At 52.6% G+C, this 21820-nt stretch overlaps 1 protein-coding gene across 6 annotated transcripts in view; it reads left to right on the top strand.

Annotated features, from left to right (window-relative positions):
- The first annotated feature begins 14091 nt into the window (after positions 1 to 14091).
- Positions 14092 to 21820, top strand: part of ZBTB7C (zinc finger and BTB domain containing 7C) — a 105771-nt gene continuing 98042 nt past the window's right edge. For 4 of the 6 annotated variants that reach the window (XM_004949017.5, XM_429131.8, XM_040656624.2 and 1 more), the window contains exon 1: positions 14092 to 14240. The gene's annotated coding sequence lies outside the window, so the exon portion shown is untranslated. Of the gene's footprint in view, positions 14251 to 21820 lie in introns of all 6 variants that reach the window. The other 2 variants (XM_046905682.1, XM_040656622.2) reach the window with 1 other exon arrangement.

Here is a 21820-nt window from a genome sequence, read left to right on the forward strand (position 1 = left end):
CAGCAACCTCCCATCTCTTTTCTCAAATCTGTGCATTATACAGCAGCTGTACAAACACCAAACAGATGTCTGGGCACGCCAGAAACCAAGGAAACATTGGCACATCAGATCTAATCCACGTTACGGTGGGCACGTCCAGCAATCAAATGCATGGGATGCTGTGAGACGCTCATAGCGCTGCCCCTGCGACGTCAGCAAGCTTTGGGATTTGGGATGCACAAAGTCAGCTCAATCCTTTGATGTCCAGGGCCCAGACCCTCGGTGGTGTTAATGACAGCACCGCTGCATGGCTCAAAAAGTTGCAGTGAAAGCCCCAAGTCCAGGGGTTAGTGTTGACCCTACCTTCAGGTATGGGGAGAGAAAATCAGGAAAGGGGAAATAGGGAAAATAAGCATCCGTATTCAGGTTCTTGAGTTTTGCATATGGGGTTACTGGAGCTTCCCTTCTGCTGAGGTATCGTGGAGGTAAGTGGTATTTCTAGGGGAGACATCACACTGCAGTCTTCAGATTGGAAATACAAAGTCTTCCCCCACACCTGGCTATTTTAAGTGCTTAGCTTGAAAGTTTTTTTTTGGGGGGGGGGGGGGAAGTTTTGGTGTTCAGTGGGCACTAGGGCCACCTGGATAGGTGAGCACACAGTGTTTGCTGTGACTGCTACAGTCACAGCAGTGCCCCATGACAAGCATCCTGCTGCATCGTCGGTAGGAGAAGGGTTGGCCACTCCCATAGCCCGTGCTTTGTTCTTGCAGCCAGCTAGTGCCCTGCGTCCAGCCACCCAATACCCCATCCCTCCTGCACTCTGCTTCTGCACCCCAGCGCCCTTGCACCTTGCTTCTCCCACGCCGCACCCCATCCCCGCTGCTCTCCATCCCCAGTCCTCCCACATCCTCCTGCTGAAGCTGTGCTGGTACGTCCCCTGCTGGCTGCGGGGCTACCTGCTTTCTTCTGCACCTTGCTTGCTTCTTGCTGCTGCCTGACTGCACTCTGCTCTGTGTTCCTTCTGCTCTGTGTTGCAACCTGCCCGCATCCTGCTGTTCCCTGCAGCTCCCTGTCAGTACCCTCGTGCTTCCTGCTCTACCCTGCCTGCTACCTGCCTCCACCATGCTGCTGCCTGCAGGTACCCTATTGCTCCCTGTCTGCACCCTGCCTGCCCCCTGCTGTTCTCTGCTGCTGCCTGCGTGCACCTTTCCTGCTCCTTTCTGTTGCCTCCTGCTCCCTGCCTGCATTCTGCCTGCACCCTGCTGCTCCCTGCCTTCTTCCTGCTGCTTCTGGCCTGCTCCCTGCTGCTTCCTGCTCCACTATGCCTGCTTTCTGCCTGCTCCATCCTGCCTCTGCCCTGCTGCACCCTAATGCTGCCTGCCTGCACCTTGCTGCTCCCTGCTGCACTGTTACTCCCTCCTGCACTCTGCTTGCACCCTGCCTGCTTCCCGCTGCTCCAGGCCGCTCCTTCTTGCTCCTTGCCTGCACCCTGCTAATCCCACCCTTCATTCCACTGCTCCCTGCTGCATCCTGCTGTTCCTTGCCTACAACCTGCTGCTCCTTGCTGCACCTTGTACGTACCCAGCTGCACCCTGTCTGCAGCCTCTTGCTTCCTGCTGCTCTCTACTGCACCCTGCTGCCTTTGCTTCCTGCTGAGCCCTGCTGCATCCTTCTGCTCTCTGCTGCTCCCTGCTGCTCCCTGTTGCTCCCTGCTGCATTCTGCTGCTCGCTCCTGTACCCAGCTACTCCCTACTGCTCCGTGTGCACCCAGCTGCTCCTTGCTGCACCCTACTGCTCCATGCCTGTCCTCTGCTTCCACTCTGCTGCTCCCTGCTGCACTCTGGTGCACCTCCACTGCATTCATCCAGCACCCCTCTGTGTCTGGGACGCAGCCTGGCCCACACCCCTGCACATCTGCTGCCCCTTTGTGCTTCACCCCTTCTTGCACTGTTGCTCTCTGCCCTCTGCAACCATTGTGTGCATCCCTGCCTGCGCCCACCTGCCTGCAGCCAGGGGTGCATCCTCACCCCACACCCTGCCCTGTGCTCTTGCACCTGACACATTTTCCCTTGCACCGTGGAGCCTGCAGACAGACAGGGCGGGGTGGTGTGTCCCCGGGACATGACCAGGGCCAAGCTGTGACAAGGAGGTGTCCTTTCCCATGGCATGTGGTTGAAACCAGGGGATCTCTATGTCCCTTCCAACCCAGAGTGTTCCCTTTCTCCCAGACAGCCTGTGCTGGCGCTGGCAGCCACATAGGGGTGCCAGAGACCGCTGCCTGCAAGCTGCCACGAGCCCCATAAGTAAAAGAAGGGTAAACCTGTCCCTGGGGTGAAACTGGCTTGAAAGTGTGCGTGTAAGTTCATCATCTGTCAGCCAGAGATGCTCCAGCTGCAGGTGTGGGGAGTTCCGCGCACCGGAGAAAGCTGCTTGTCCTTCCCTCTGCTTCATTAATCCTGCAAAAGAAAAAAAAAAAGGGAAAAACACGGAGTGTTTTTGTAGGCAAAGCGTAGGCCCACACATCACAGAGCTGCTGCCAGCACCTTGAACTCCCATGCTAGTGACAAGGCCAGATCCGCAGGCAATTAAATGAGGAGCTGAGAGCTGTCAAATCTGTGAAATTTGTCAAAAGCCCTGCTCTGGGGATACAGGGCATTGCCTCTCCTATTCCTTTCAGAAATGCCCCCCTCGACCAAGCAACAGCAACGTTTCAGCCTTGCTACCAGGAGGGGAGGGGACATGTAGGGGAAAAAACGCGGAAAATATGAGCCTGGCTTCAGCTCCCAGCACACCCAGAAAGGAAAGGAGCCCTGGAGGAGCCGGGCGGGGGCTGACTCATGGTGTGTGAATGCTCAGGGCTGGCAGCGCTGCCTGTGGCATTTCTGCTCCAGTCCAGCCCGTGAAATCCTGGAAGTTTTGCAAGACTCTGTTTGATGATTTCTAGACCAAAACTCGGAGGGCCCTCCCAGCCCTGCCTCGTGACACTGATCCTCAGTCTCTGCCTAGGGACCGAGTCAAAGGGATTTCTGGAGGCTATCCCTCCCTCTTTTGCTCATCCATAGCCAGGCTCTGCTCCATTTATAGTCCATTTATTTTCCGTTTCCCATGGAGAGAGTCACAGTGCCAGAGGGGCATTTCAAGCCGTGCCCCGGGATGTGCCTCACCTCCAGTCCCTGGCCTTGCCTGAGCATTCCCAGACCTTTCTTGTGGTGGAGGAGAGCTGTTCTTAGGATGCATCATCAAGAAATGTGGGTAAATCCGGATTGCAGTGGCTGTTTCCAGCATTGCAGGCTTCCCTGGAGCGCTTGGCTGCATCCTAATGGGAACACTGCCTGCTAGGGCCCAAAGCTCCAAGCAATTTTACAAACATTATGCCTCAGTCTACCTTCTGAGGCAGATAAATATCCTTTACTTTTTGTTGTAGGAAAATAAGCATTTCTGCAACACAGCATACCCACAGCCGAAGTTCAGATCTCCGGGCTTCATGTTCTGTCCTCCTTCCCCATTTATTTCCATTGCGCTGCAAAAACACTGTGTGCAGCTGGGTTACAGCTGGCATGAAGGAGGCCGTGTATAACAACCTCAGCACACCAGCACTCCCCAGTGTGACCTTGGTTACTACTGAAAGCCATCCCAGACCTTTCTCCTTCCCTCACAGATATAGAAGCCTGCAGTGAGCCTGGCAGAGCAGCCACAACCTGGGCAGCATTCCCAGGGCATTTTAAATATGGAAGAAAGAGCTCAGACAGCTACGCAGAGAAGCTTAATGATGTCCTATCCTACCCCAGATAAGCAGCTGAAACCCCATGTCCCCATACACGCTCTGAGCCCACAGCAGCTGCCAGGTGTAGCTCCGTACTAACTAGTGGCATCAGTGGCTGAAGAGCTTATACATATGGTGCAGAACTTTGTGTGTCTCAACATTCAGTCCTTCTCGACTATCAGAGAGATGTGCAAGCTTACAATTATTCCCAGTGCTATCTTCTTGGAGAGCCCCACTGATTCCTGGAAAAACCTGTACCTGTAGGCACTGGTGATAAAATGGCTTGGAGGGCTCTTCCGTGGATGACTGGGGACAACTGGGACAGGTGCATTTTGTAGAGTCATAGAATCATGGAATCATTAAGGCCGGAAAATACCTCCACGATCCCCATGCTCAACCCCAACCCACCCCACCATACCACTGACCACGTCCCCATGTGCCACATCTCCACAGTTCTTGAACACCTCCAAAGATGGGGTCTCCACCACCTCCCTAAGCAGCCCCTGCCACCGCATCACTGCTCTTTTGGATAATAATTTTTTCCTGAGAAGAACCATTTCAGAGGTCAAGGTGTTCATTTTCCCCTCCAGCTTTGTTCATTGGCACTTTTTTTCACAGACACCAGCAACACTGTCCCCATACCCAAAGCACTTAGCACGTTCTCAGCCTGTTGCTGGCTGTGGTGAGACAAGAACCCGGCCATGGTACAATCATTCCTTTGACTATTAGTGCTTGTCCGGATGCTGCTGTCCACTGGCTGGTTTTATTTGCTATCCTGGAGAACTCTATAGAATCATTAAGGTTGGAAAAGTCCCCTAAGAGCATCAAGTCAAACCCCCAGCCATACCCACTACGATCCATGTCACAGACGTACAACAGCATCCCTGGCTGAGATCTGACTGTGCTGTGGCAATACTACCTGCAGCTGCAGAGAAGCAGCAGTGAGAATGTGACACCAGTGCTAATGTGCTTTGTAATGAGTCATTAATAAAAAGAAAAGTGCTCCGAGGTGACAGAGTTCCTATTAATCTTAACAGCATTAGGCTGTTTTGTTAAGTTTAAGAGATAATTGCTATAGTGACACGTTCACATTTCTGAAGTGCAAAAACAATAGTTCCATTCTGCAAATGTTGAGACATTTCTCTTGAAAAAATGAAGGGGGAAGGCTTCAGGATGAATATCAGCTGGAGGAAATGAAGGCACATGCATCACTGAAGAGCAAACTCTGGAGGATTTTATCTTGAAGCACATTTAGAAATAGAAGTAGGGAAAAAAATATATATCCAGAAATCACTGTATGAGGCAGTGCTGCTGCTGGAAGGCAGTGTCTGGGAGTGCTTTGGCACCTGTGCTGCAGTGCTCCGTCCTGGGCATGTCACCTGCTGCAGGAGAACCCCAAAATCACAGATGCCACCTGCTAATGGCAGCAGAGCTGTCATCTGGTGAGTCCCCCAAAAAATCACATAGAGCCTTTGTGTCAAGCCAACCTGCCAGCCACCTGCCAGAGCACTTAGGGCTGTCCTAGCCAACCGTTCACCTCCGCCCACCTTTTGTCCCACCCTTGTATGGCATCTCCTGGCGTTAGGTGACCCCAATACTTCTGTGGCCTGAAGAGGGGTTTGTGTGCCCGAGCGTTGGTCCCGTTTTTCTACCTCTACCAGTCAGCCTCATAAAAGATAGAATCTCTGCACACACATGCCACGCACTTCAAGGGGATGTTGCCTGAGATAAGTCCCTCCTCGGGCTTTGCGCTTATCGGTGGGAACGGGTGTGTATCCCTCCCCCTTCTGCACCTGAATGCTCTCATTGTTTTTGTGCCTTTGTCTGTCAGAGGGAAAGAAGTTGGCCCGCAATGAATTGGGTTAAACAAGTTTTTCAGCCGTGTGCAGGTTAGGATAGGCCACAAGAAAAGAACCACAGTCCTTTGAAGTCGGGCTGTTCCTTTTCTTTTCATGGGCGGGTTTGTAGTTCTGACAGTGAGTGATACTTGCTCAGATGAAGATCAATTCACCAAATAGAAGAACAAAGGCTGGCGAAGCACACCATGATCTGAGGGCCGGTGTTGCGATGGTGATGGCGTACTGTTGATAGAGGGCCAGGAGGCAGCTCTGCTAAGTCACGGTGGTCATGAAGCAAGCCTTCCTCTAGGGGTTCTCACACCAAAACTACAAGAACTAGGCAAAAATGAGGCTATACCTCCATTCCTAAGAAAGAAATCTGCCATCATCAGATGTTAATAAGTAGGAAGAAAATGAGTTATCTACTCCAACCTGGTGGCATGCCTTGCGTTCAAGGGTTTGAGTCTGTAAGGGAGAGGTGTGGTCTCCTCTGATCCCTGGGCAATGCCATTTAGGAGGACACTGATGGGAATTTCCCCCTCATCTCTCCTCCTGCTTTAACTTTCTGCTTTCCTTTGGGTATAAAGAAGGTTCCTGGGCAGAGTCTGCAGAGTTACGCTGAGTTCTGTTTAACTTAATCTGAAGAGCGGGGACTGGATCTTCCCCTTCTGGATGAATGCCAAAGCAATGAGCTGTAAACTCACAAGGTCTCTGTCTCTCTCTCTCCACCAGTTGATTATTTCATACAAAACAGAGAAAGAAGCTGAAAGAGCCCCACTCCAGAAGAACTTGCCCAGTGGCTAATCTCCTCCAAGCTGGGAAGGGGACTGTGAGGTCTCCTCCAGCACTTCCAGATGAGTGCCCCGACCCACGGGCACAATATTTTGCAAGAAAAGGATTACCTATATATCAATTCTGTCCAACCCTGACACCTCAGAAGGAAAACAGCCACTACACCTTGTGTGCTCAGCTGAGCACAGTCCAAACCTGCTCTCAGAATGAGCTTTGCCCACCATCTCTGCTGCAAATGCTGAAGCTCAGACTGAGTGGCATCAGGCTGACCCCTGACACTCTTCCTGTGTACCTTGCTCAAAACTGAGTGTCACCTACAGATGTGGAGCAGCAATGCCAAGCTCTACTCATAACACATCTTCACGTATACAAATGAGGCTCTGCTGTTGTACCTTGAGACAGGCTGAAATCATCAAAAAATGAGGATTTCTTCCAGCCTGCCACCAGGCCTCCCTGTGGACATTTTGGAAATGCCAGACCGCTTCCTTGGGGTTTTTAGAGCCTTTCTAGGATGAACGGCAGGATCTGCAGAAAGGTTAGCATCAAACAGCTGCAGAGTGTGATCATCTGTAGGGGATGCATAGCCAGAGGTTCGGTGTCACAGCTCCTGTGCAGCTGTCCTATGGCTAATGGAAAAGGCTGTATTCTGAAAAGGTCAAAAAGGCAATTAATGAGACAAAGCAGCAGCTCTTCCCAGTGCTGGAGCAGGGAAAACATTTGACTATAAGACTGTATTTCCTTCAGGTTTATTAGCCATTAAGCGTTGTTAGGGATGGGATCATAATGATAATGAATGAACTCAGCTATGGGTACAGTCAGGAGCCCTTCACAAATTTTTCCTGTTGGGCCAGGCAAGTATGTGAAAAGCAACAGCAGCAGACCCCCAGCCTGCCCCTGGCAGTTCAACTCCGCTTTGCCTTGCTTTAAGCTGGGGAACTCCCTGCGATTCCACTTTGCTGTGAGCAAAGCCCATGCATGGCACCAGCAGCAGGATGCTCTGCAAAGAGTTTCTCCTCTGCAGCAAAGCCAACTTAAAAGAATTCCTGATTCCTCCAGCACTGCCTGCTCACTACATCACCGCATGCTCCTCAGTTGTCCTGGCACTAAACTAGTGCAGTAACTCATCCAGGTTAAAAATAACCAGTGGGGGGTTTCGGGGTGGGATAGAGAGAGGAACAGTTTTTATCTTGGATCTGTTCGCTGATCAGCAGTACAGCACAGCATGCAAGCAGTGGTTCCAGCATGAGGAGATGGAGCAGTGTGGGAAGTGGGAACAGCCCTGGAAGCCCTTAGGTGAGAAGTGAGGCTGAGAAAATGGGATGTGGCACTGCATCAAGTCTGGCAACAAGAACGATGTAAACTGAATGACTTGAAATGTTTGAAAACACTGTTTGCAATCTAATTTTACAATAGGAGTTTTGTTTGTTTGCTTTTACGGCCAGAAGCTTAAAATGCACTGATTTCCAGCAAAATATTAAAATTTGCTGCACTTTTGTGAGCAGGTGGGTATATGATCAAAGCAGAAATGGTGGCATACCTGTCCTTGGAGATGAGTAATAACACGAGGAAGTCACAGCCAACCTCATCCTGGGTGCAGGGCGAGCTGAATGTCCATCTCAGCTCTAGTTTGCTATGATTCTAGGACAGAAATGCGTATTTAGATCACCATTATTTTTTCCATATACCCATTTTCCAATGTTTTAACTTAGACGTTTTAAATGACAGAATAACAGATGTTGTGCATTTATTTACTCACTGCTTGTACCAGGTCACAGAATTTCATGAAGTTTAACTGAAATGCAGTAGGAAAAAAAATAATGAGTTATTAATGAGCTAATTAAAATGAATCGAGTTTCTGTATGCTAGGAAGCAGTGCCAGGGAAAAGAGCAACCTGACCCACAGCAAATGACGCAGCCAACCAGCCCTGCACTGAACATCTGGCTGGGCTTAGGGCTGAGAGCTGATGGAACTGAGAGCAATGCCCAGCAAGAGGTTTGTAGGGCCACTCTGTTTTAAAGGCAGTGTAATGGTATGGACACGGCTTGCATGAGTCAGAGCTCTCAGAGGTACAGCCCGCATGTCCTCTCTCGTGGGGATGGGATCCACATGGGCCACGGGATCCAGCTGCTGTCTCCAGGCTCAGGGGAAGGGACATGTCCTGTGCATGGAGTAGGCAGGGTGTAGGGTTGAGGGTCTTTGTGCTCAGATCATTCCCTGATCCTTTGTGATGCATTTGAATGCTTGGCACCTTGCGGGGGGGCACAGGCAAGCTTGGCATGTGGAGCACAGAGAGAGCAGTCCTAGGGTCTGCCTTCCTTGCCTCCCTGTTGGGATCATATTCCATCATCTCTGGCAGCTTCACATGAGCAAATTCAGTCTGGGGTCCCCACTTGTGTCCCCATATCTGTATCTCCCATTTGCACCTGCTAAGAGCAGCTCCTGCTGCTCCCAGGGAAGGCAGCACCAGGCCCACCCGAGGAGCTGGCAGCCATCCCTCTGCACGGATGAGCTGAAGAGGGACTCAGCAAGGCTGTTCTAAACCCTTTTTCTCCTGGAGGCAAACTCCTCATTCCCAAAGTACACTGTAGCCAATTTACCCTGGCCCAGAGCCTGGGAACAAGAGACTGTTGCTACACTCAGACAGCCTCTTGAACTAGGGATGCTGCTCTGTGCCATTTCCCCCAAAGGCACTTTGTGTCAACACCTCCTATCCTTACTGCCTTGCCTCCACTGGATGGCAAAAGTGTGTTCTTGGCATCTGATTTGCAACATTATAAAGCAAGGCAATCTTCTTGCCAGGACAAGAGGGAGTCAGACTCTATCTGCCTCCAAGCCCACCGGGCATGCTGTAGGGCCCTGTCCAGACATTCAGCACAATCTTCAGTGGTGGAGGTGGGGAACTCAGCTTGCACAGCACCTCTGCTAATGGATGGCAAATGGGTCCAAGGGCCTCGGATCCCTCACCGCCTTCTCCACTGCAGCCACAGCAGCTCCTGCATGGGAAGGATGAGGGCAGGAGGTGACCTTAATGGCAGTGCAAAGGCCACTTTTCCCTGGAGGAGCAGGGACATCTCATCCTATACCTCTCATTGGAGCTTCTCCCTTCCTATTCTTCCCATACGGCATGTGGCATCCCATCCACAACGAGAAACCCAGCACCTCTTCATTGCTGACACCAACCCAACACCTCCCATGCTCACTCCTGAGCCCTTCTGCTCTCTCCAGCCCTCTCTACTTCTCCAGCTCCTATAGTGGAGCAGCATCCAAACCTTTGCAGCCTGGCCTGCAGTATGCCTGCTGGAGACAGTCTTTGGAGAGTAGAACTATGACTCTGACGGGGTCTGCTGAGCCCATGCGAGCCATGATTTGCAGAGCTTGTAACTAATTCAAAATTAAACAAACTTTCCTGGAAGTGGCAAATGGCACTTTTTGACAGCAAGGCCAAATTTCATGCTCTTTCTCCAAAATGTGGAGCCTTCCCTCTCTCAACAGCAGTTTCATGGAATTATTTATTTCCAAAAGCTGGACAAAACACTGTGCTTTCCCCTCATTCTTGGAAATGGTCAAAATCGTGTGGCTGAAACTTTCCAGAGAACTTCAGCCTTAGGCAGACATCTGGCATGGAAAAATGTGAGCCCAAACAATTACAGCTTGGCAAAGCTACAAGCAGAATGACCAGACTCCTGAGCATTCCTTTGCCTTGATAACTCTGGTTGCACAGGGGATTCACACCAGTGATAGGCATCCTTGTAAATACTATGAAGCTTTAGGTCTTCTGCTGTAGGGAAAGCAGTGGAGAGCACAGTCACAGAGGGAGTCCATGTGCTCTTTCTCCTCATGCACACCCCTGACGCTGCCAACCACAGCAGCCTCTGGCTATGCACTGGTCTCCAGCTGCAGATGGGTTCTGGTGCAGGCTCTGTGTTGGAAGAATTATGAAGAAACCAATTGAGCACCACAGTGTGTTGATGTCACACCCAGCAAATGGCCTCCCCACATGCCAGGCTGTTTCAGCAACAATCAGTTTGTTTCTAAAACCAAAAGCAGTAGGTGAAAAGTTCCATGGAGATTCAAAGAGGTCCCACAGCTGGATTGCAAGAGCCTGAATCTGAGCACAGGGATGGATCCTAAGAGGACGTGGAGCACAGCTGTCCCAGGTCCAAGGGCTCTTATCTCACATGGCCATTGACAAGCAGTGGTGGAATTCAGGCTGCAGTTGGCATCTCTGCAGACACTAGAGAACCAAGGGATAGCCCAGGACACTCAGATCCCCTCGCTGTGGCTCCCAGACTTGCATGGGAGCACTGAGCTCAGGCTTGTTTTCAGAACATCCAGCTTCATGAGATGAGAGCTGCAAGGCACTCTTTCCTGCATGAGAGACAGATAGGGCAACATGCAGGAGGGATCATAGACTATCCTGAGTTGGAAGGGACCCAACAAGGGTCATAGAGTCCAGCTCTGGACTCCACACATGTTGACCCTGTTCCCTCACAGCACCCAGCCACAGCAGCTGAGCTGAGGAGTAGCTAACCCACGAAGCCACCATTGCTCCTGAAAACACACAAGCAAGCCTCAGCAGCTAGAGGCAGGAGATTTGCAGAACAAGCCACAAGAGGGGGATCGTAGTGAACGCAAGAGTTGCTGAAAATCACCTGGAAAAGTATCAAAGGCGCAGTCTTGGAGGCACAGATCTCCCTGCTTTGGCTGCTGGAAATCCCTTTCCCCAACGAGTGATGCTAGCAACGCTTCTCTTAAAGCTATGGGTGCAGGAGGTCTGCACTCGGACTGCTGGGAACAGGAATCTACTAAATGTATCCCTTCTGCTTGAGATGAACTGCACAGGTCTCAAAAGGTATTTTTAATAGTAGGTAAACCTCACCCACAAGCGGTCCCTCATTTCAGGCCTACTGATGATATATTTTCCAGCCCAGTCTCACTCCAGTCCTGCCCCTTCCTTCCTTCCACAAGCCCCAGATGACTGTTTTCTCCTGATTTTTTGGTTATGGTGTAAGCATGATATCCCCTGGAAGAGCCTATGGAGGAGCACAGGAGGAAGATGGCTCCTGCCTATTTGGCTCCTTCTAGGGTTAAAGCCAGGATGGCTTTTGTGCCTAAAGCAACATCCTTCACGCAAATGTCAGTGTAACATAAATTGTGCTGGGCTCTGAGGAGAAGCAAATGTCAAAAATTAAGTTATTCTTCTGCTCGAGTCACAAATCCAAGTAGCATGCAAATAAAGAGGAGCCATCTGTTCGCTCCCAGGGCCATTTCAAGTCAAGCACCCAGCGTCAGCTTCCAGAGACACCAGGTCAGCCTGCTGGCTGGCCTCCACCCTGTCCTCAGTGTGTCCAGGACTGTACAAGTGTCTGTAACCCTTCACAGTCCTGCTGAGCAGCTTGGCCCTGACGCTGCTGACAGACTTGAATGCAGATGTCCCTACTACCAGGGAGCTTCACAAGCAGGACTTCAGGGCTTCTCTGTTTAGTGCCCTTCTTTGCATGCATCAGGATGGGCCCCTCTCTGCCCTGGGCTGTATCAGTGATGCATCAGGGTAGTTGGTGCATGGATCCAAAGTCAGATTTGCCGCCAGTGTCAGTAGAGCACATGGCTGTCTTCCTGCATCTCCAAGGACATTTATTATCACCATCACTAATGGCCTTTGCTGAGGACCAGCAGTTAACCACTGGAGCAGTCAACATACAGTGCTCCTACAGCCTTCTCACTGCAAACTCAAATGGACCAGTTCTGTGAACGTGGCACGTGGGGTCATGGTCAGTGGACATGGTGGGGATGGCCTGGGGTTGGACTTGGGGATCTTAGAGATCTTCTCCAACCCTAACGATTCCGTGACTCTATGATCCTCTGACTCTATGAAATCCCAAGAGCCCCAGGCTGGTTGCTGTCCTTCCCATACTTCTTCCAGGGACTCTCCATTCTCATCTCTTCTCCAAGGCCTCACTTCGAGTCCCCAAACTGTCAGACAATCTAGGATAAGAAGAGGAGCCAGACTGCTGTCAGACCAGCACAAAGGGAGAGCAGAAGTTACTAGCAAAGAAACTCCCCCTGCATCCTCAGTGTGTAAATAAAGGAGAAAAAAATCATATCCAGCCCTGTCACTTGCTGAACAGGCAGCTCCAGACTAAAATAAATTACTGAGACATTGGAGAAAAGCAAATAATGTGACAAAGATAGGAGAAGGACCTTTGGGTTACTTGGCAGAATCTCCCAAGCAAGAGCTTAGAATTTAGGTGGGCACTTCAGAAGCACTGATGGTCATCTGTGATGGATGTGGTAGTGCAAATACACGGAAGATGCCTCTTCTTCAGCTAGGAATGGTGAGATGCCCTATCAACACGACGGAAGCAAGGAGCTGGGTTCATTTCTCCAGCAAGATGCAGTGGTTAACCACAGCATGAACTTCCTGAGATGTGGACTTAGTGCCCGTGCTGCAGGCTATTAGCTCAGGGCTTCAGCATCCCAGCAGGATACCTGCAGGTGGAGAGAGCTGTGCCACCCTCTGCCTCACCCACCCTGGACCCAATCCAGCCCATGAGTGTCTAGACCCCAGCAAGAGCCCTATGCATGATTTGGAGCCATCCCTCCGAGGTCTGCACTCAGGGATTTTCCTACCAGGGCCTTGGGGGCTTACAGGGCTGGAGACCAAACTCAGACAAGTTGAAGCAACCATGACACACTTGCCAAGAGGGAGCACCAGGAGCCACAGGAGAGCTTTTACAACGTGACTCACTTGCTGAGCTCTGTCTCACGGCGCATTAAACCCTCTGAATCAAAGACTGAAATGCAGGGCATGTCTTGCCCTACAAAAACACCACCAGCCGCTTTACTTTTTAAGTACTGATTTGCTATCGATTATGTGTATGAAGATGAGGTAGCTCCCTGCCTCTCCTGCCAGTTCCCACACTCTCAATCACTTCATTAGCAAATGTCAGAGTGGAACAATCTCACAGAGCCAAGTTTCTGCTCTTAGAAGGGGATAAACTTGGCAAGTCAGAGCCCTGCGCCTCAGCGTGCCGGAGTTGACCAAATGGCTGCAGGAGGGCTGACGACAGACGGGTGGCTGGGATGCATGCCCACGGGGTCTGAAGGCGGTTGGCCACTCAGGGCAGCGTGGGTCAATGAGACACAACCTGCAGGTGCCAAGGCCAGGCTGGATGGGGCCCTGGGCAGCCTGAGCTGGCGGAGGGCAACCAGCCCATGGCATGGGTGGGCGTGGGGGAGCTTTGAGGTGCCTTCCAGCCCAACCATTCCACGGTTCTGTGGTTCTGTGATCTTGACGTTTACTCATTCTCCCCATTCTAACCCTGGGGAGTCAGCGGACGGCACGAGAGCCGACGGCCTCACGTTGGATACGAGGAGCAAATTCTGCCCGCAGCCCTCAGCGCTCTCCTCACAGCGCCCTCCTCACAGCGCCTCCACTCCCGCCCCTCCGCCCCGCCGCGCCCCGATTGGCCGCCTCGCCCCCTCTCCCCGCCCCCCGATCTCTCCCCGCTCTCCCATTGGCCGCTCCCCCCGCCCGTCCCCCCGCTCTCCGGGCGCGTGGAGCTGTCACCCAGCCGAGGGTTGGGAGGGGGGAAATCGGGGCGGCTCCCACGTGGCGCCCACGGGCGGCGGTGCCCCCCCCTCCCCCCCTCCCCACACACAGCTCAGCGCGGGGCGGCACCGCCCCGGGCAGCGGCGGAGGGAGGGCGGGAGGGAGCGGGCACACATCCGGGCTTCCGCCGCGCTCCGCACCGCCACAGCGCCCGCGGACGGACGGGGAGACCCGGAGCGCAGGTGGGGCCGTCCCGTCCCGTCCCGTCCCGTTGGCGGAGAGGCGGAACTTCGGCCGAAGTTGCGCGGCGCGGAGGTACGGGGAGGTACGAGGGAGCGGGGCGGGCTGCGATCGGCGCGGGGCTGCGGCTGAGCGGCGGAGCTCCGTCTGTCCGTCCCGGCTGTGTGCCCGCCGGGCTGTCCCGCTTCCCCGTGCCGCCTTCCTCCCCGCCGCCCATCCCACCCCGTTACCCCCATTTATCCCGCCTGCATCGCGTGCTCTCCGCGTTCCTTTTTCCCGTGGTCCTTTTCCCCGTGTTCGCCCCGCCGGTCCATCCCAACTCCGTATCCCAGACCCGCCCCGTCTCTTTTCCTCACTTTTATTCCCCCATTCCTCCGTCCCCTTTCCTTACCCCACGTCCGTCCCATTTCTTCATCCCGTGTATTTGTCCCATGCTCGCTCACCTCGTTGCTTTATCCCATACCCATCCCATTTCTCTTTTTCCCGTGTTATCCCTTATTCATCCGTATTCATCCCATTCCCTCTCCCCATTCCTTCATCCCATTTCTTTGCCCCTGCTTATCGCCTGTTTATCATAGAATCTTAACATTTCCCGTGTGGGAATGGACCTATGAGGATCACCCCATTCCTTCATCCCATTCCTTTACCCCATATCCATCCCATTTCTTCATCCCTGTTAATCCCACGTTCATCGTATGTCTTCAGCCTACTCCTTCATCCCATTTCCTTATCCCTGTTTCTTCCACATTCATCCCATTTCTATATCCCATTCCCATCCCATTTCTTTTTCCCTATTCATCCCATTTCTTCATCACCCCATCCCTTTATCTGGGCACACCCCTTCCCCAGAATCTATACCGGCTGTGTTTCAGGGCCCCCCATGTTCCCCCCCAGCGTCCCCCCAGGACACGGTGCTTCCCCTGCATGTGCTGCTGCCTGTTTCTGTGCCTCCCCCTGTGTCACTGTGTCCCCCCGTGTCACCCCATGTCACCCCATCACCCCATGTCACCATGCCCCCTCATGTCACCACATCCCCCCATGTCACAGCATCCCTCAGCAGAGTCCCCCTGTCCCAACGTGTCCCTGCTGTCCCCAGCTGTCAGGGGAAGGGGGTGTCAGCATGGGACAAAGCAGCACCTGCCCCCCCCCCCCCCCCCCCCCCCCCCCCCCCCCCCCACCGAGAAGCACAGGGTTTATTTAGGGTCATGCAGCTCCATCTCCTCCCCCTGCTGTCTGCACTGTGCTATCGATTGCTCAGCCAAACCTCCCCCCCCCCCAGTCATAAAGCTCCCAAATGGATGGCCCCACAGAGCCTGTTATGAGCCACATCACTTTTCTGCCTTTCTTTCCTCCTTTCTCCTACGTTCTTCAAAGCAGCACTGAAGGGCTGAGTGCAAGCTTGTGCTGTCTGCCAGCCCCACGCCGTGCTGCACCCCATTATTTGTAGGGACGTGGCGTCCTGTTGGGACAGGAGCTGGACAGGGAACCTTTGGGCACTCTGTGACCCCCTCAGGTCGGGAGTCTGTGCATTTCAATAAAGAGGTGGATGGGGAGAAGAGAGCAAATAGTTCAAAGCTTTTGGGGCATCCCTAGTGATGCATGGATGATGTTGGGGTGGTACATCTGTACTCTTCCCACGCTGTGGCATCACTTGGTGCTGCCAGGGGATGGGGTGTTGTGACGGGTGAGCCTCGAGCAATGGGATTTGTGCCATTTGGGGATGTTCTTTCCTTCTATCACTGTCTGTGCCTTACAGGTGTAGTAGGGGCAGCCCCACTCCTCCTTTTATCTCGTCAGTTTAATTAGATCCCGTTATCAGGAGCAGAGGGATAACAGCAGTGGGTCGGAAGCTGTAAGTGCACATGGGGTCCTTCATCAGAAATAGTGCCCCAATCAATGTTCCATGCACCTCCGTGTGTGCACAGTGTTGCTCACAGTGCTGCAGTGGGGCTCTGCTCGGGCTCTGGGGCAGGGGGATGTTCTGTGATAACAGAACTGAGTGATGGTTCGGGACCAGAATGCAGAATCACTGCCTCCATCTGGGGCTGCGGGGTGGTTCGGTATGACAAATAGGATGGACCCCACTGGAATCCATCCAGGATGTCTGTATGGGAATCCAGCCTCCCTGAGCATGGTGTGGGGATTTTATGTGTGGCTTCCAGTGGGCAAGAGGAGTGGTGGTATGGCTGACATGAAAGTTTTATGGCTTATCTGAAGGTTGTCATCCCTGCCAGCTAAGCATCCCACTGGGCACACTGAGTCCTTTCAGGATGTGGGGTGAACAATGCTTCAGAAGGTCTTGAGTAACCTTATGGGGTACTGACTTGCTGTTGGTGTCCCCCAGGCTGCTGTTTCTTGCAGATTTGGGGTCCAGTGTGGGTAGGATTTACCATTTGGCAAGGTTGGCTTTTGCCCTGTAGGATTTCTTGGTTGTTATGGAGCAGGAACTTTTGGTTCCCAATAGAAGGAGCATTGCCAGCACTACATGAGCTGGGTTTCCCAAGGTGAGCCTGTGCCCCATTTTACAGTTGAAGCCCCAAATGATGATTTTGTCGATTTACTTATTTATTGACTCGAGCCTTCTCCCTCTTCTCCTTGCTTGGGTTTCTTTATGGGGATGTCATAGCATCATGAGGCCACTGGAGGTAGAAGGGACCTGTGCAATATATAGGGCCACTCACAGCTCCGTGTCATTTCACTGCTTTTGGTGGCACTCAGGAACACCTGGAATGGCTGCAGTGATGCTGGCTGGTGGCTTCATGGTGTGCCTTGAAATCCCAAAGGAGAACCCCGTTACCACTTTGCATTAAAGGCTGCAGGGAGCACTTGGATCGCGTGCAATTAATGGTGCGGTGCAGGATCTGATGCACACCAATCTGCATTCATTTCCATTCACTCACAGTGTGCTCAGTGGTGGTTTTGCTCTCCTGCGCAGCCTGTTGCTGCCAGAGCAGCCTTTCTGCATGGCTGGGGTTATCCTATGCCTGTTGTCTCCATGGGGGCTCGAGCTGTAAAGCAATGTGTCTGCACAGCCCTGCTGCCCGGTGCACAACCCAAAGGCGTGGGGAGGCTTTGAAGAGAAGTAAATATAAGCCAACAAAATAAAGTGAAATAAATCAGCGGAGGAAATGAAAGCAACCTTCCAGTCCTGAGCGAGTTTCCTCTGGTGCCTTTTTTTGGCAAGAGCTGTGGTGGCATTGGAAATCTGTGGGAACTTTCCATGGTCACTGCCTGGGGTACAGGGGGGAGCAGTGGGACCAGGGCGTCGGGAGCAGTGATTTGGGGATGTAACGCTCTCCTTAGCCACAGTGTCTTTCCCCACGCAGGGGGAAAGCAGTCCCTCACCCCTCCCCACATTTTGGCCTTGGTCCCTATTGTCTCTCAGTATGTCCTGGTTGCTTGGCAACCCCGATGCTGTGAAGGGGACTTCATCATCCCCGTGTCAGCCTCCTCCCCGTGGCTGTCTGGAGAGAGAGGGAAATGGCCCTCTCAGGCTCCTGTCCCCTCCCTGCATGGCTCTGCAATTCAGGAACCCTGAAATCAGCATCCCCCTGTCTGTGCTATCCAAGTCCCCATGTCCCCCAGGCCCAGGGCTGAGCCCTCCAGCTCCCCATTCCCCCACATCTGTAAGCTCCCCATGGTCCTACAGAGCTGGCTTCAGACCTAGGGGTCAGAATTGGTGCTTGAAGAAATCTGCTCCCCCTGACCCAACGTGGATCTCTCACCCTTGACCATACCTGTGTGTTATCACAAATCATAGCGGTGTTTCTATTCCATCTTTCAATGGGACGTGCCAAACTTCGTATGGACCGCTGGCTGGGTTGCTGGAGCCCTTGTTTGGGGCAGCATGGGGTCTCTGTGCTTCGTTCGGGTTCTTTATTTGAGGTGAGGTCATCCTGGAAGACCTTTATGGGTAAAATCTGTTGAACTTACAAATCAGGGAAGCTGGAGCTGTTTTGCATGGCTTCTTGTTTCCTAGCAAGGGCTGCTGCTTTTCATCCCGTCTCCCAGGTGGACATCTCCAGGCTCCGTTTTGCCTTTGGATCGTCTCCCAGCTGCACCTTGACCAGTGTTAGGGCTGTCCTCGTGGGTCAGAAGAACATTCCCTCATTGCTGTCTGCGTCCGTCTGCTCCCTATCCTCTCTGTATTTGAAACTGCTTTGCATACGTGTGCACAGACCTTCGATTGAGAATCTGTGCTGCTCAGCAGTGTGTCCACAGCAGGGCTCGAGGGAAGCTGTTCACCTCCTCTAAAATAACCTGGAAATGGGGAAGGTGCTGTATGGCCTGCAGCTGTGGTTAGGAGGGTCTCTGAGCCTGGCAGCAATCATGTGGAAGAAACCCAAGCTCTCCACCACCGTCAGTGCCCCCCATTGCTGTTGGATGTTGGAACAGTTTGTACTTTAAGGCACCATCCGTGCAAAGCCTCTCCTACTTGTTAGGCTTAGTTGTGCTGGAGACAATTCCCTATGTGTGGGGCATGGGGGTCTGGCTTGGGGGTCTTGTATTTCCCTTAACAAAGTTGATAGTGGTTGGGAAGTAATGAGTGTTTGGGTAACTGCAGGGAAACGGGTCAGTCTGCAAACCATTGGTAAAAGCAGAGCTGCTCTCTCTTCTCACTGCCTTGTCCTGTACGGGGCCGTCAGTGCTGGGAATGGGGACATTGTTGTGCTCTCTGGGTTTTGGCAACCCCCAGCGTGCGTTGGCAGCAGGTTTTGCTCTTTTGCTGAGCTGGAGGGGCTCGCGATGAATCTTCAACAGAGGGAGAAGTAAAAAGGAGCTGTCTTTTGTCCATGCTGGGAAATGCAAAGCTGAAGCATACTCACAGTTCAGTTGGAAACAAAATTTAAGCAGGAGATTTTTTGAGTGTTGATGTGGTGAGCAGAAGGCCAGGGGGTCCTCTTTGCTCAGCCAGAATTTTCTCACTCTATTGATTCTAATCACTTTCACCATCCTTCCACGTCCTCTGTTGGCATCGAGGGACACGGGTTGGGGTTGCTCTCCTGTTACTATGGGTGCAATCCCCAGCCCATCTTCTTGCTCAATGCAGCGGAGATTTTGATTCCTGTCCTTAGTTTGTTGGAAAGGGACCTTTGTGTCTTGCATGTTTCGCTAGGTACTTTTGTTCGGGCTCAAGAGAGAAGAAGAAGAGATGTCTGAAATGTGGAGATGGTTCTGGCTAGGGAGTAGTGAGAGTGCTCTGGTCCTGGTAGAGGGGTCTGCATGGTGGGCAAGGTACCAAAGCAGTAGGTGTCCATCAACCCAGTGGGGCAGTGGGACACGCTGTGTTTCCAACCTATTCTTTGGAATCAGGAGAGTGATAAATTAATGTTATTTTTTTTTTAGTTCAGAGTTGCTGGGGATCTGCTGAGCGTAAAGAAGTGTTCCTGCTTGGAGCTGGCTCCCTGGCTGTGTTTTCACCCCACGCAGCACAGCACAGGTCCTGCAGTGCTGCTGAAAGGATCAGATGCTGCTTGATCTGTGGTGCCTGTGGCTGGAAGGGTGATGCAGGTGGGGAAGTGAGCCAGAATTGTCCATTTTTGTTTTTCTGCCCCATTTTGGTCCCAAGGAAAGCAGGGCAGCGGTGTGTCATTTCCTCTCAGCAGCGCTACCGCGGGCTCTGGGCACAGCTGCTCCGTGTCCCAGCACTCTGCACCACCCAGTGCTTCCTTTCCAAGGGCTCTGACACCCAACTGGAGCTGTGCAAAGAGAGCGTTAGTGCCACAAAGCCTCCGGGTGGAGGAGGCAGGAAGGGATGTGCAATGGAGCTGTGCCGCGGATGTGGGGCTGGGATCCCAGTGGTGCCCCGTGTGGAGCTGGGTCTCAGGGATGGAGTTGGAGAGCTTGGCCTTCAGATAAGCTCTGTATTTGTAGCTCAGAGGGCAGCTGACCATGCATGCTGTGCATCAGTGGGGCTTTAGACCAGTGAGCCGTTCCGTTTCTCTTTTGGTTCATAGAATAATGGAATTATTGCGGTTGGAAAAGACCTCCAAGATCCCCAGGTCCAAACCCAACCCATCCCCACCATTCCCACTCCGAATCGAGACTGGAAAAGACCACTGAGGTCATCTAGTCCAACCCATCCCCACCGTGCCCACTCATAGAATCATGGAATCATTAAGGTTGGAAAAGACCTCCAAGATCAGCAATCCAACCCCATCCCACCGCCCCCCCCCCCCCCCCCTTGCTCACTGACTGTGTCCCCAGGTGCCACATGCCGTGCTGTGTGCAACCCAGAATTGCACTGGTTGCACTTCTTAACGCCAACCAGGAGCTCATTTCAGGCTCCTCTGCTGGAATCTCGTGGCCTGGCCACTGGATTGCCTCTGGAACGGGGGGGAGCACTCTTGTTTAACAGTCATTAGGCACCGAATTATTGAGTGGTGCAGTCCCTGCAGCAGCAAACAGCAAACACTCAACTTACAGTTGTCTCAGCTGGGAAGCAAACGTGGGGCACTGCCAACCCAGTGGAGCCCAGAGGCAGGATAAATCTTCTGTCGGTGCTCTAAGAGAGGGTTATGGTTACTTGGTCAGTGATGGCCTTGTGCAGTAGAGAGTGTATGCTGATTGCTTAGCTGCTGCTGACCCCCCGGAACAATGGGGTTTGGGCCATCTGTGCTCTGTGCACTTCCCACCTGCCCCATCCATGCTCTGTACCCAGCAGCAGGACGCAGCCCCGTGACTCAGCCCATTGCAGCTGCATCCATCTCTCTGGTGGGAGCTGGTGCTCTGCAACCTTCAGACCCTGCGCTGTTTATGCATCAGAGGGCTGTGGGCACTGGATCTTTCCAGTTTGTTCTATGGTCTTTGTGGGGGCAGCCTTGCTTCTCATGGCTCTTTTGCTGCTGGCTGGGAGGAGAGATCCGAAACTCATCAGCCACGCAGATGGAGAGGCAGAGGAGTCATTTGGTTAAGTCATGGGATTCTCTTCTGTTGTTTTGAGACAGCCACAGGGCAGTGGAACCCCTAGGGCTTACAGCTCTAAGTGCAACAATTAAAAGTTGGGGCTATTTAGCAAACTCCGCGTAGCTGTTTTTCTTCTTTCATAGTTCAGCTATACCTTTTAATTAATTCCCTTTAATTGCTTTTAATTTCCTTGCCTCCCCCTTTCTCCCTCAGTATAAGCAGTGCTGTCATCCTCTCTGATTGCCTTTCATGTTGGAGGCTCTGTGTTTGATTTCACTTCACCCACGTTGTGTCTCTCAGCTATTCAATTCTTGGAAAGCTCCAGCTCCAGAGATACGATCTAAGTGGATTCACAGAACCTAAAGGGACCGTATGCTTCATGGCTTTGTTGGTATAGGAGGTATACAAAACATAATGAAAGATCCACCCTCCTTGGACAAAGGCTACTTTCCATCACCCGTATCTTTGTGCTGGGGGCTGCTCCGTTGGGATGAGCTCCTGGGCACCCCAGTACAGCCCTGCAGGAAGGCAGCACATCTCATTCCCTGCCAGCTGCTGGCATCCCCTGCCAGTCAATGGGCTTAGGAAGGGCTGCAGGACAAGATGTGCAGGGATGTGGCTGGATGAGAGAGTCAGGGTGCTGCTTTCTCCCAGCCCGTGGTTAACATGTAGACGTTTGTCTCCGGTAGCTCTCGGTTTTAATGTGCACAAAAGGGCATGATGCCTTCTGGTGGAGGTATTTCCAGACC

The sequence above is a fragment of the Gallus gallus genome, chromosome Z (assembly GCF_016699485.2).
Source record: "Gallus gallus isolate bGalGal1 chromosome Z, bGalGal1.mat.broiler.GRCg7b, whole genome shotgun sequence".
NCBI lineage: Eukaryota > Metazoa > Chordata > Aves > Galliformes > Phasianidae > Gallus > Gallus gallus.